Source organism: Pogona vitticeps, chromosome 4 (assembly GCF_051106095.1).
Source record: "Pogona vitticeps strain Pit_001003342236 chromosome 4, PviZW2.1, whole genome shotgun sequence".
NCBI lineage: Eukaryota > Metazoa > Chordata > Lepidosauria > Squamata > Agamidae > Pogona > Pogona vitticeps.
Genome location: NC_135786.1, coordinates 163,232,135 through 163,246,649, shown reverse-complemented (window position 1 = coordinate 163,246,649; position 14,515 = coordinate 163,232,135).

Here is a 14,515-nt window from a genome sequence, read left to right as displayed (position 1 = left end):
CTTTTACATTGTGCTTATGGCCAGGGCTGAAAAAAAGGTTGAGAACGACTGCTTTAGGGTAAGCGGGACACTGCCAAACATCAGGCTACCCCAGCTAGGCCACTTCTCAGGCACAGATTGTGTTCTGGAACCACCTTAAGGGCAAAATGTAAGTACTTTTTATTGCATTCAAATATATTTGTCTTTCTCTGCCTGTAGATGGTTCCCAGCCCCACAAATCTCACTGGGGAACACTGAAGGTTTCCTTTCAGGCACCATCCAAAAGTTATTCTATCAGGACTGTGCCACCCACAATGCTGGTATTGACAATTAGTCATGACAATCATATGTTGTCTCCAGATCAACTATAATGCAAGGCACTGGGCATTAATCACATCACCCTAAGGATACAGGAAACAGGCCTTGAACGTTTCCTATATGCCTCTTCCTGCCTGCAGCTCTGATCAGGACAAAACAAGGGGCATCGCAAAACAAGGACTGTTAAATTTTCTCTAGCTGCACTTTGCAGTGTGTCTGTATAAAGGAGGTGGTTGCTTTTGCAGATGGGTTTGAAAAGATCTGGACAGATAGGAGTGGGGGAGTTATATACAATATTTAAAAAGAAACTCATTCTTGTACCATCTTATTCCTGTCAGAAGCAAGCCCCACTCCCTGGTGTTTGCTCTTAGGAAACCAAGAGTGATTATACCTTTCCAGAGAAATGTATTTTTGTTTTCCTTGCATTTCCTCCCACATTTTCTCTCCCTCCCATTTTGGCTCTGGCTCACAATCTTCTTTGGTTTCTTTCTAAGGTTCATTGCATGCATTACACAAGAGTTTGCAAGCCTATAATGCTTGCTTTTCCTGTTCACATTTTCCCCTGGCTGTTCTTCAGCAAGCTAGAGAACACCTCTTTTAATGGTCTATATCATGGACCGCAAAAATTGGTCCACTAGAGAAGACTTGTATTCTTTCTGAGTTAACACATGTGTGGATGCAGTTATGGAAGTAGAGGGGGGGCGATTATATTAATTTGAGTTAATAAACCAACTGCCAAATCTGAAACCCAGGCACAGAGGGAAGTAGCAGCAAGTAGGAATGTTTCTAATTTTGTGACAAGATTGTTGAGTGATTGTATGCAGTGGGTTGGATGAGTCTGTGTATGAATGTGTGTGTTTGTGCATGTCTCAATAGGGTCTCTGTGGACATGTGTGAATGCTTATTTGTTTATATGAATAACCACATTTGTCCTGTCACACCTGGCTCCACCACCATTTGCTGTATGGCAAATGAGGGTTTTGCCCATTCCAAACCAACTATAGCTTGTGCACCTTTAAATTATAATTGCAATGTAATAGAGATATGGAGAATAATCAGCCGCTAGAGTGGTCGTATTGACCAGATAGGCGGGGTATAAATAGAATAAATAAATAAAATAAATAAATAATTCCTAAAATTTCCTGTTGTTAGCAATTTCCCAGTCCCCTTGTACCTGAGATAGTTCTTGAGGCACGGTGGAGGGCTTGCCTGGAAAAATCTCACTGTGAGGAGAAAAGATGGACACATTTGTTGATTCTTCACTGAAAGTGTGAGGCTGCAAAATCCACACACATCCTTGCACTGAAACATGGCTAGTATTCTAGAAATGCCCAGAGTAGGTTCGATGATGGGCAGTATACTAATATTATAGGTAAATAAAGGAGTAAGTAAACCACAAAACCATGAAACAGAAGCAAGAAGTATTTGTTATATTCTACCTTAAGAAACAAATAACTTTTGGGAGAATAGCTAACTTCAGCTAAGAAGTCTTCTTTGGTAAAAGAACTTGAAACTAAAATGAATAAGGTGCTCCTTCTATGTGAATCTCTACTGCAGCAACTCAGCAAATTCCTTTTAATCTGCTTGCAGTTCAATGCAGCTAATATAAGCCAAAGTTATATTAGCCACACAAAGCACATTTTAAAAAAGCACCTAACAATATCTAATCCAGAAAAGAAAGAGGGCACTTTGACATTTTCCAACAGCTGCCGTAACAACTTGTCCACTGCCAGACAACTGCAGAGCGCTGGAGCCAGCACTGCACATTTCCAAGTCTAGTGACTGAGTATGAATCAAAGCATATGCCTTGGCTGTTCCTTCTCCCTCTCTCTCTCTCTCTGCACCAGCATGTCAGTCCAGACTACCACATGTCTCTTTCTGGCTCTCTCCAAGTACAGGAATCTTTCAGACTGCTATTCGGACTATTCTGTTAAAGGGGGAATGCCTCCACACATCTGACAGCTTTGTGATAGGAAAAGGCAGGCAGCTTTGCCCATGATAGCATCATACTGAAGGAAGAAGCAGAAGTGAATTTCTTGCTCTGAACGTAATCCCATTTGCTGAGCAAGCTGTTGTTCAGTCTAAAGTGTGGAGAAGTTACCTTTTTGAGTAAAACCCCCAGAATCACCAGAATGGATAAATTTTCAAGCTCTGTTTCAACCTGTCCTGGATAGGGTTAGGATTCCCCTAAAAGGATCACATTTGCTGTCTTGGCTGCAAAGGAACACAACTCAGTTCCAAGTGGCATCAGTGGCTCAGAGTGCCCTCAGATGACTGAAGCTGGTGTGACAGAACAGATACAACCCCTGGAAAGAGATAGCCCAGCCACAGTTATTCATGACCTATTAAACCAGGTTAGACACTGTAAAATGTTCTTTATGGGATTGTTTTTGAAGATTTCTCATAAATAATAAAAAAAATTAAATGCAGGTACTATATGGTTGATGAACTGGAAACACCTCTTACAGATTCCTGAACAATTGGAAACAATGTTTTCTCGAAGGCTTTCACGGCCAGGATCTGATGGTTGTTGTGGGTTTTTTGGGCTCTTTGGCCATGTTCTGAAGGTTGTTCTTCCTGAAATTTCACCAGTCTCTGTGGCCGGCATCTTTAGAGGACTGGAGTCGGAACTCTGTCCATGCTCTGTTGCTGTTTGTTGCATAGTTGAGCATTTATAGCTGTGGGAACAGCTTTTCAGGAGATAGGGTGATCAGCGTGTTTTTGTTGTGGATGTATTGTTGTGATAAGTGGGAGAGATTATCTGTCACTGTGGTTGATGGGTGTCTTTAGCTGGTCTTTTTTGTGCAATGATCCCTGGTCCTTGTGGCTGGTTAGAGTTCGTTGACCTTCTGCAGGCTGTATTTTCCAGTGCTGGGGGCCAGGCCTTGTTAAGTTTCAGACTTTCTTCTTTTTTGTTGAAGCTATGCTGATGTTTATGGATTTCAATGGCTTCCCTGTGCAGTCTAACATAATGATTGCTGGTGTTGTCCAGTATTTCAGTATTTTGAAATAGAATTTCATGTCCAGCTTGTTTTCGGACATGTTCACCTACTGCTGATTTTTCTGGTTGTTTGTCTGCAGTGTCTCTCATGTTCTTTGATTCTGGTGTGAATGCTGCGTTTTGTGGTTCCAATATATATCTGTCCACAACTGCAAGGTATACTCCTGCAGTGGTGAGGGGGTCCCTTTTGTCCTTTGCTGACTGTAACATTTGTTGTATTTTTGTGGTGGGTCTGAATACTGTTTGTAGGTTGTGTTTTCCCATGTGGAAAAGGGGTCACGGACTGCATGGGAAAATTTTTGAGAATACATCAACATAGCTTCAACAACAACAAAAAAGAAAGTCTGAAACTGAACAAGGCCTGGCTTCCAGCACTGGAAAATACAGCCCTTCTACATTTGGCCAAAAGAATGCTGGCCATAATCACAAACAAATTATTATAATGACACAGTAGGTCAGTATCAGGACTTGCCCTATTGTTACAAAGTGCTAAGACCTCAGAAGACACATATAGGGGAGTGACAGCAATGAAAGTCTTCTGATTATTCCTCTTGGACCTTCCCTAAATTTCCCCCTCTGCTGGAGGACAGAGTTCTGTAGGCCACACAACTGCTTCTAGATCCTCTAAATAAGACTGTACCTCTGGAGTGGTGAAAGATCATATTATTTTGTTGGTGTTGAAATTAAATTAAATACCAGCTCCTGTATGTTGAATATTTTACTACCAAAAACTCCAGTTTTGTATGTGTGCATTTTTGCTGTTGTATTACCTGTTTGCATAGATTAATAGCTTATAAAAGGGCTCCATCTCTTTCTTTACCTCAGGCAGGGGCTCCATCTCTTTCTTTACCTCAGGCAGCAAAATGTCATGAGATGCTTTTGGTTACTCTTCTAAAATCCCTATATTATAGAGCAGAACCTGGGGCTAGGAAAGAATAGCATTGTTTACACACTATCCCAATGATACATAGAGCAGGAAACGGGACTGGCAATGCTGCACCACGTAAGATTTGGGAGTGTCTACACACATACAAACAGTACACATGGAAATTCTGTCTAAGCATTCAGAGATCCTGCCAGTTCAGCATTTTCCCCAACTGTGCTGACAGAGCCAATGCATACTTTGTTCAAATAGTGCTAACAGCTTGCCTGACATCACCCACTGGGTTCATAGCCGAACTGAAGCTGAAGTAGGCACTTCCTGGCATGTTTGCGTTGCTATTTCAATTGAAAAAGAGACACTTTAAGCCTTATGTGTAAGAGCCCTACTAGCTAAAATGCCCAGCCTTGTCCTATAGCTAAGAATTCTTGTGTTCCTTATTTCCTCTACAGTATATCCAATCTTAATTTGTTCCTTTTAAATATATAATCTTGAACTGTTATTTTAATAAAACATGGAAGTGTTGCAAGTCCCTAATAAAAAGAAAGAAAGTGGAAAGATAACAATAGTTTTAAGTCTAAATGGTGTGCTTGAGACCTTAGCAGACTCTAGTTTGTTTCTAAAATCTAGTGTTCAGAAAGATGCCATTAATAAATAAACACCATCTAGTATACAGTTGCTTTTGTTCAGTTGATTCCTGTTATTTATTAATGGGTGTATCTTATTTCCAGATTCAGTTTCACAAGTGAAATGGTAGAATAAAAGGGTATAAAGCAACAGGAAAAGAAGACTTTTCTTACAATCCTGATAAGTCTTTTCTTGGAAGTTAGGTCCCATCGCAGTCAGTAGAACTTACCTCCTTGTGAAAGTGTTCACAGCAAAAACCTTTAGTCCGAAGCATAACCTATCTGTGAGTAGGACCCATTGAATTTGGTGGAACTTACTTCCTAGCAAACATGTCCCAGATCAGGCTGCATGTTCAGAAAAACACATAATTCGATGCCTAGATTAGTTTACCATGCTTCTTTTTATATAAAAATGTCAGGTTCGCACCTGTTAAGAACTCCATGTGTGCCCAAGCTACGAATAGCATTCAAATCAAATTTACCTTTGTATATCGGTATTAAAAGTTGTCCACTTATTAACAGGTGCTCATTAGCTTATGTTTACAACCTTGATAGCCTATCCTCTGGGATGACTTTCAAGTCCGCATATAAACATTGTATTTATTTTTGTCATGTAAAATGGCAAGCAGAACATCTGTGCATTATCATATTACACTTCCTATCTCAATCTTGGCTGTGTTTGACAGAGAGAATCTGTTTTCCTTATACCCAAAGGAATCTTAGAATAAAACCAATCTTGTTGATACTGTGGCTTACTCATGGAACAGGCAACATTACTTTCTCAAGCACTTCACTTATACCGTACTCAAGACTCAGGAAAGGTCACCGAAAAGTGAGACAGGCACATTACACAATCAGCAAAGTGTGATAAGGAGTGTCTCTAAACATCAGAAGTGGTACCCTTCTTGAAAATGTAGTGACATGAAACAGAAAACCAAATGCAACTGCTACATTATAGGACTCCAAACGTCCTTCAAAGATTTCCAGAGAGGTAGCCTTGTTAGTCTGTCATTTGTTGTAGTACCAACAGCCAAGTCTTTTGCCAGTTGCCACTTTCTGTAAACTGCAGCCTACTTCTTCAGATGCAACCAAAGCATCTGAAGAAGAGGGCAACAAACCATGAACATATATGCTAAATTAATCTTGTTAAGCCTTCGTTCGTTTTAGTGCAAATGTCTTTCCAGTTTTTCTGCGAGGTCAGCTTAAACAATACAGTATATGTTTTCTATGGGCAACAACCCTTAAACTAAAACAACTAATTATGTCCATGGTCAATTAAAATATTTACTCAATTACTCTAATCAACAAACGCCATTTGGACCTGGTTTACTGAAGGACTGAGGAATGTAATGTGTGAAATGTAGAAAACAAACTACTATATTTACTACCAAAAACTCCAGTTTTGTATGTGTGCATTTTTGCTGTTGTATTACCTATTTTCATAGATTAATAGTTTATAAATCAATTCTAGATATGTCAGCTCAGAACAAAGTTTAATTAGGTTCAGTGGGATTTAATCCTAAGGAAGTGGGTATAAAATTAGAGCCTTCATGAAGAAAATAACTCGGTTTTCCTCAGGAACCCAAGCAGGTTTTAGAGCTGGTTCTCAATAGTATTAATCTTGGCATGTTGTTGTGGGTATATGTTGTCAAGTTGCTTCTGACATATTGTGAACCAAACTCTCAATAAGAGTTTCCACTTATTGCCATTCCACAGTGGAATCTTTCTCTGACACTCTGTCCACTACACCACATTAGCTCTTGCTGTTGTCACAGGGATGGTATGAACCATTCATATGACAACACATACACTGAGCTGAAACCTAATTTTGTCTGGGAGGTGACACTACTCCATCAAATCTTCAATATTCTAAGTAATCAGATATGTCAGTAGGTAAGAATGAGCAGCCAAGCCAAGAGCCAATTCATGGCACCTCATTATTTTGCAGTACACAGGAAAATTCCCAGAAATAAGAATGCAAGTATGTTGTGAAACCTCATATTCTCCCATACTTTCAAGGGCAAAAAGAATAAAAATAAATAGTGTGTAATTCAATATTTAGACAGACTGACAGGTTTATTTGTTGTGCAATGTGGAAATCATTTGGTTCAAAATGTGTGACTGGAAGATCAGGAACTCATATTGTATTTGCACTGACTTTTCTCTTGACTTCTTATGTGTATTACCTTGCTTAATTATTTCAGCAAATGTAAAGAAGTCTTCATTCACTACTTAGGTGCATAGCTCAAACTCTAGACCACAGTCCATTTTCCCCTCTGTGGCCTTCTTGTATCTCCCTGTGAAAAGGGTCACTTACAGACCTACTGTGGGTTTATATCTCAAGTCCCTGGGATGTGTCAGGCTGCTGCTCACTGTGCCAGAATGGTACATAGTGGGTTCTCCTGCTACATTTTGTATGCAAATTGGGTAGGAGAATATTGTTCGAAGTTCAAAAGTTGGTATGGCTGACTTTGTGGAGTCCAGTTCATGTTCATCATTCTTGATTCTAAGTAAAAATGGCTTGAAATCTGCTAAGTAAGACTCACCCAGATGCATTCTATTGTTATATCTTAAAGTTAGGTTAGCTCAGAGCTCAGAAATGTTGCTTTTTAAACTACAATGCCTAGAATCTCCCAGCCAGAAGCCATGCTGGCTAGGGGACTGGGGAGTTGTAGTTTTTTGTTTTTTTTTTAAACCTTTTAAGTTCTGAGTAAACTGATAAGAGATTGTCATAGGGACTAGCTATTAGGTCACTTTCCTTTGAATGAGGAAGAAATTATCAGGGGCACCTTCTAGAGCTACTGTCTTCCTTCAGCTAGGGAGGATGTCATTCAAGGTGTTTGTGAGGAAGGAATAGTCTGGGATGGAGGCAAAGAATCAAGCACTTCAATAATTTTAACCTGCTGGTCCTCTCTGCATCCCCAACATCTGATGAAGAAGCAGAAAAAAATAGTGTTGTGAGTTTCCACTTACGCTCAACCTGTATGTCTGGAAATATATGCAGGCATCTATTTACAGAATGTAAATAAGCTTCATTCTTGGTCTGTGTCATTATGTTGTCAAATTTTGGTGGGTAAGTTTTGCTGTTTACTCTGCTGCTGATTACAGTGGACCCTCGACTTACAGACGGCTCGACTTACAGACTTTTCGAGTTACAGACTTCTCTGGCTCCAAAATTTAGATTCGACTTGCAGCCAGAGAATCGACTTACAGACCAGAAAAAAACCAAAATGGAATAAAAATAGAATAAAAACCACTGGTTATGGGATTTCAGTGCATTGTACGTCAATGGAGATTCGACTTACAGACTTTTCAACTTGCAGCCACCATTCCAATACAGATTAATTCCTTAAGTAGAGGGTCCACTGTATAAGTTTATAGAGGTATAACATCACACCTCTATCATGCTGGTATAAGAAGTCACTTGACACAATAGGACCACAGGCTTAGACTATCAGATTTCTTTAATCAGGTAAAGTTATCAAGAATAATAGTGAATATATATCTTCATCCTTGGAGAATCATCTCAACTGAGCTCCACGGTAAATTCTTTACTGAAAATCAGATTTTATTTCTAATAGGTAGTCTTCCTTGTCAAGAACACCCCCCCCCCAATAAACATCTGAGTTTGTCTGTATGTAGATCCATAAACTTTGACACAACTACGGGAGGCAGTGGAAGATAGGAGGGCCTGGCGTGCTCTAGTCCATGGGGTCACGAAGAGTCGGATACGACTAAACGAGTAGACGACGACGAGATCCATAAACGCTCCAGCCCATATGCATCACACACAATGATTAAGAGTAGCTTTTTGCATTTGTAGACTATCTCATTTCTTTAATAGATAAACACTCTTTTATTATATAAAGCATGGGGAGGCATTTACTGTATATTAATGTAGACTTTGAATCACAAGTAGCCCCAATAGCATTTTTGCATCTGTAGGATTCCTGGAGTCTGATGACTCTCATTGATAAATGATGGGCAGAGGCCTTCAGGAGAAGTAGGCAAATTTGTAACAACACAGGGCACAATCCCCAAACCTTCCAAAACCAAGCAATGCAGACTTATGACTGCTTTCTGTTTTGATTTTTTAAAAGTATTTTTGCCTGTTTCCACATATGTTCTTTTTCTGATTAAAAGGCTGCTTTAGTGGCTAGATTCCTGCTTCTGGTTTTACCAGTTATGATACTTACCAACATGCTTCTCTGTTCTTTACAGGGTTTTTTAACTATCTAATTAATATGGCAGTTTTATTTTTCAGCTTTTGTAATTTGCTCAAGACTTTTGCACACTTAATAATATTTCTGGACTGGGTTAAAAACCATTTGACCAGGCTGTTATAACACCATTTTGAAAGTTGTTCAATATTTACAGGAATGTAATCACGAAAGAAATCAATGTAAATACCACAAGGATTTCTCACCTAAAATAGGCATGATTTATTCTTCGGATCCCTTGCTCGTACCTACTTATCCCACTGGATCAAATTGAGATGTCCAATGCACCATCTAGTCAGGTTTTATTGGATCATTTCAGTTATAGACATTGAGGTTATAGACATGGTACTTGCACACTGTAAAGCTACTACTGTACCTCGTTTAGATCCTTGCCCATCTTGGCTATTAAAATCTGCCAAGAATACAGCAACCAAATTGGCCAATCATATCATCAGTTCTTCTCTTCGAGGCCTTGTGCCCTCTTGTTTAAAATAAACAATAAAGCCAATTCTTAAGAAAAGTAATTTGACAATGGATGACTTTAACAACTACAGACCTATCTCAAATACTGTATTCCTTTCTGTAGCCTTTGGTATCTTTCTGAGACAGCTTTAGTGGTTCTTTTCCTTTCTTGATTATCTGTTCCCAGATTATACAGCTTGGGGATGCCATCTCCATTCCTTGGGACTTCTCCTATGAGGTTCCACAGGGATTGATCATTTCCCCAATGCTTTTTAACATCTAAATGAACTGCTGGGAAAAGTGATACAGAGATCTGGAATTCACTGTCACTAGTATGCTAATGACACATAGTGCTATCTCTTCTTCATCTGCAGGTGAGGCTGTATAGGTTTCTTGTGCGCTGCCTAACTTTAATAATGGACTGAATTAGGGCCAATAAACTGATACTGAATCCAAACTAGATGGAGACCCTATTGTTAGGAGGATTCTTGTAATGGTTAGAGGAAAATTTACCTGACCTTGATGGGCTTAAATTCCCCCTGGCCAAGAGTGCCTACTATAAATTTTGGTTAATTGGTATATTATTTTTGAATATACTTTTGTTATTGTGAGTTTTTTAGAGTTTTAAATTTAATCTTGTAATTTAAATTTAATCAGAGTAGTGCTTGCACTAATAGGGCAGTATGTAAACCAAATATAAATAAATTAGTATCTAAGACTTTCTAGCACAGTCAGATACGTAATGAGCTAAATTCATTACGATGCATTATATACATTTCACTGATGAGATTATGTACAGTAAAATAACTAGCTAACAAAACATTTTCTAATATTGCAAGATCATAGCTTCATAAATAAATCCCCTTTACAAATTTAGAGCTTATGAATCAAAAGTATGTTTTACTAAGCAAACAGAAAAAAAGACTTCATCGTATGTTTGTTTTTTGTTCTTGCATGTAACAACAAAACAAAACCACCTCTGCTTAGGCTACTGCATCTTACACAGATGCACCCAGGAATAAGTCTGATGGAATACTCATGAGTCTTATTACAGGTTTGTACTGTTAAGTCATATTGCCCTGTTCCAACTGTCCTTCTAGGTCATTATCATATACTAATATAAACCATTGGTAGGAATAAATAGAGTGGAATATAATCAGAGGGTCCTTTGTTGTCTTCAGCAGCCTACTGAATGACTGCATGACATCCACTGCTTTCTGACATGACAAGCATCTGGTGTGCATAAATAAATAAAAGAGCTGACAATACAGTTCAAGTTAATACCATTGAATTCACTAGCGACTGGTAAGCTGGCAAGCTGTTTGCTCATAGCTCCACTGAGAGGAAGACCATAATAAAATATATCAGTAAACTATTCAGTGAAAGTGATCATATTTGGATCTGACTCAGTGAAGCCATATGACTGTACAGTATTCCCAAAAGGAACACTAGATGTTAGACAATCTAATGCATACCCTGGATGGATACTGATAATTTATTTAAATTGCAAGGGGGGGCTGCCTTCACACTAGAACATTTGAATTAAAGTCCTCACCATCACTGTCAGAACTGACTTGGATTACTTGTATGTCCCAGATATTTTTCTGAATGACATTTCAAGAGGTCATTGTTAGAAAATGCAAAATCCTGACCTGTCACAATTCTATTTTTAATTCTACTCATGGCCATCAGTAGCTGATACTCTCCCCTAATGATTATATATCAGTAGCTGTACAACATCTAATAAGGAAAGGGTGCAGTTACTGCTTTATACTACATTTTTTAAAACATAATTATTCTCTCTTGGAATACAGAAACCTACATCTTAATGTCATATGTTATTAATCCCCTTTTAAATAGTCCCAAGAATAATACAAATTAATTGACGCCAGGGACACGTGTGGTTTCTTCAGAGAGAACTTTTTAAATTGCTTGGCTTCATTTACCACACACAATTGAAATAGTTAATGTTCGTCCACCAGAGATAGAAAGCTGAAATGTGGTAAACATATAGTCTAAAACATCCTGGTTTCTACAAAATAATCTGAAAATAGTACCACTTTAAGTAGCTGGCACTCTAGCACAGAATAAGCTGTGTTACAGATAAGCCACAAACTGTGGGAATCCGAGGGTTGAAAAAAGTCCTCAGACTTGAGAAGGCAGGATTTTCACTGACAACCAACAGTGCACTCCTACACTGCTTGCTCAGAGGTGAGCCTCACTCAGCTTGACCAGGTTTTAGTACCAGGAATTCATGTCCAGAATTGCAATTTAAGCAATGTACACTTGAAAGTGAGAAGACCTAGTGTAGTGTAGTAGATGCAGTGATAGATTAGGATTGAGGGGACCGGGATTTGAATGTTTGTTTACCATTCCTTTAAAATCTTTTTTACCAGGAAAGCCCTATTAGGGCTTGATGGCACATAAAAGTTATATTGAATAGTGGGACAAGTTGTACGTATAAAGAGTATCTTGAATTGGGTACCAGGCTGCAGAATCTGAGGTTTCGAATTCTAATCCCCATTGGGCCTCTCAAAAGAACAGCCAGCCTGTGTAGTCTTGGGCAAGCTGCACTGTCCTACAGTGCCCACAGAAGGGAATAGTCATAACCCTAGAAGGGAGCTCTGTCAGTCAGAACTGACTTGAATGGCATATAGTTATCTTTATTATCCCTTTGTCAGAATCTTTTTAAAAATTTGAGATTTGAAAAAGCAGCTTTTAAAATGGCATTAAGGAAAAGAGCCATGTTTTCTGAATACATTTTATATTTACAAGTATAATACAAGACAACAATATGTTTCTTCTTCATTAGGATTCAAAGTTAGCTTCTTTTAGGCCAGTTACGGTCTTTGGCACCCATTTCCTTAATTTGTACCTTCTCATTAAAGACCTTTTTCTTGTAGAGATATGTGAAATGGTCAGGCAATGTTCTACCTAACTGTTCACTATGAAGCATTTGCTTCTTCTTTCCGGTCAATGAGTGACAACGTTAGGATAAATAAAAAGTATAATGACCCTATCTTTTAATTGTATGAAATAAAATTACATTAAACATTTAATAAAATTAAATCATTTAAATTTTTTTAGGCTTTCTACATTTATGTTCTAACTATTCTGCAACAATTCCAGAGCCCACAGGGCCTTCTCACCAGAAAGATTTTAAACAGAAAACAACTAGATCAGTCTTACAAAAGTCAAGATAAAATGTTTGCAACAGTTATTGACTAAGGGAAGAAAACAACACAAAACATTTTTAATGGTACGAAGCAAGTGGCAAAACCTCATTGTTAGTCCCAGTTAGTGTATGCCCAATAAATGTATGGGACATCTCAAATCAATATTTAGTAAGTCCATTGATTCAGTGGGTCTACTCAATTGGCAGTAACAATGTGATTTAGCCCAAATGTGTAAAATTATAAATAAAGTAACTAGAATGTGAGAAACTTGATTATAGTAAATGTCTTAACTATCACAATATGTTTGGTTTACATGTTTTAGTTTTCTTAGACAGGTACAAATATAGTCCTTCTCTATTTCTTAGAAGTTGTTCTTGCATACAATTCTTACTGACATGACATATTAACAAAATAAAGCCTACAGAAGTATCAAAATAAGGTAAGTTCCACTCAATTTTATGATTAGTTATTATTGTCCATTGTTCTAGTACTGTTTATTGAAGACTAATACATGTATATAGTAAATAAGCAGTGATAGAATTCAGACTTATGACAACACTTTTCAGAGTTTTCTGGAAAAATAATACTCTGAAGTGGTTTATCATTCCCTTTTTCTTAGGGCATACTGGGACTGAACAACCTGCCCAAGGTCACACAGAGTAACTACTCTGGGATACAGAGTGAGGAGCTGAACTAACTCATTGACCTATCTAGCTAGGAGAACAATTGATAACAAGGTAAACAAGGTTATAAAAACACAGTGTAAGAGTTTGACTTCTGGCTCCACATTCAGTTCAAAGAAATCAGTAGATTTTTGTTGCTTCAAAACAGGTGAAAGATTTATTGGTGCATTAAACAATAAACAAGTGTCTGTAACGTGAGTCTTTTCTCCTTCTCCCAACAGTCCGGAAGGGGCTTCCAATAGTCAAACAGGAACGGGTTACCATAACTATTATCCCATGGTCCTGGTAAGTTGGTGGGGACCCAGTCTCTCACGGTCTGCCCCGTTGAACCTTCCAGCAAGGGCATGATCTCGTCATCCTGATCGCCATTCTACAGGGCTCGTCTCTTGAGGCCTCAATCCTCCCAGGGTCCTTTACATCTTAATAAAGTTATATCTGTAACTCTTCTTCCTTATCTCTCCTATTCTCCATTCCAGCCTTTCTCTCCTTTCCACTCTCTCCTTCTCTTCTCTCAATCTCCTCCTCCACTCTCTAGCATCAGCTTCTCCCAATAAGAGGGTCTGGGGGGGTCTCTCTTCTCCTTCTGTAATCTGCCTCCTCCTAGGCACTCTCACTCTCTCCCATAATCCCGTCCAGGATTAGAACACGGCCAAAGAGCCCGAAAAACCCACAACAACCAAAAGTCCAATAAAATACTACAGAACAGAATACTGCAAGACTACTGCTAGCGTAAAAGCTTTTGAAAAAGCATTAAAATATCAACTTTAATAAAGGTAGGCACTCATAGACGTCAGCTTTTTTTTTCCAGCTGGGCCAATGAATGCCCAGAGTTCCTGGATCCACCTAACTCTGCCTGCCGTAATACAGTACATATTTGTTTTGACCACAGTACTTCTTCAGCAGTACTGGTAGACAAGGAAGGTTGGCATTTGTTTCTAATTGATTATGGTAAGAAGAGTAGCACACAAAGTTATATAAAAGTCATAATTAACTGATTTTCAACACCTAATGCCTTGTACTAGTAGTCATGCAGTACATAATGTTAAACTGTTGACTTCACTTTTATGTGAAGTGATTATAAGTATAAACACGATCTTCTCTTCGTATTACATAAACAGAGGCAACGTTGTAGACAAGTGCACCATCAGTTCAATCCTCTTGTAACAAGTC